We start from the raw sequence: 954 nt of genomic DNA on the forward strand, positions 1-954 counted from the left end.
GGATGGTGACTCAACCACCTCCCTGGGGAGCCCATTCCAGTGCTTAACAACCCTTTATGCATGAGGACTAGTGAGGCCTTGACAGATCTATTGAGAACTGTACAGTGAGGAAGACCCGGTGACGTTAGGAGAGTGCCAGGAGGCTGCATCCTGCTGCACCTATTTCCAGGAGTGCGTTTAGTAAGAGCAAAAGAGCAAACTAGAGATTATCATGAACTAAATCTAAATGAGATCTATCTTGTGAGCACAATATGACCCTGCGAGGTTCCTGTATACCTCAGTGGAAGTCAGCTGTGGGAGAGGAAGAGTTAAGTTTGCATTTGCTGCAAAGTCTCAAGAGAGCTTTCCCTGCACACAAACCTGCAGTTCTGCCCTGGATTGCAGCAATATCATGAGTCAGCTTATGGGAGACCTTCCTCAGAGCACTTGTATCAAGTCTTGACTTCTGGAACTTGTGAAACAGAAGGAAATGGTGTACAGTGCTCAAAATGGTATAACCTTTGTTCACTTTATGCCAAAAGCCAGAGAGAAACTTCTATAATGTCTGAAAACTGAACAACATCTCAGGTTCTATCTGAGTTGTTGCTTTAGAAATGTTCACATGAAAGCAAGAGAAGCGGAAATAAGACAAAAAAATATTGCTGTCAAGGTATCAGTGAAACTTGGAACAAATAGAAACCAGAAACCAACATGCTCTTGAGAAATTTCTAGACAGTCTCCAGATGTACCCAAACTCAACCGTTTAAATTTAGAACTGTTTCCACAGCACATTCCTAGCCCTTAACACATCACCAACATCTCTTGAGCACAGTCAAGGAGCTGAGATGCTGGATTTCATTTTGTGCCTTTCAAACAAAGTTTTCCAAAATAAGTCTGAAACAAAATGTTTGTGTTAATTGGGGGGAGAGGAACTGTGTGGTTTTGGTTGATTTCATGTGTGCATGTGTGTTTGGG

Source organism: Meleagris gallopavo, chromosome Z (assembly GCF_000146605.3).
Source record: "Meleagris gallopavo isolate NT-WF06-2002-E0010 breed Aviagen turkey brand Nicholas breeding stock chromosome Z, Turkey_5.1, whole genome shotgun sequence".
Taxonomy (NCBI): domain Eukaryota; kingdom Metazoa; phylum Chordata; class Aves; order Galliformes; family Phasianidae; genus Meleagris; species Meleagris gallopavo.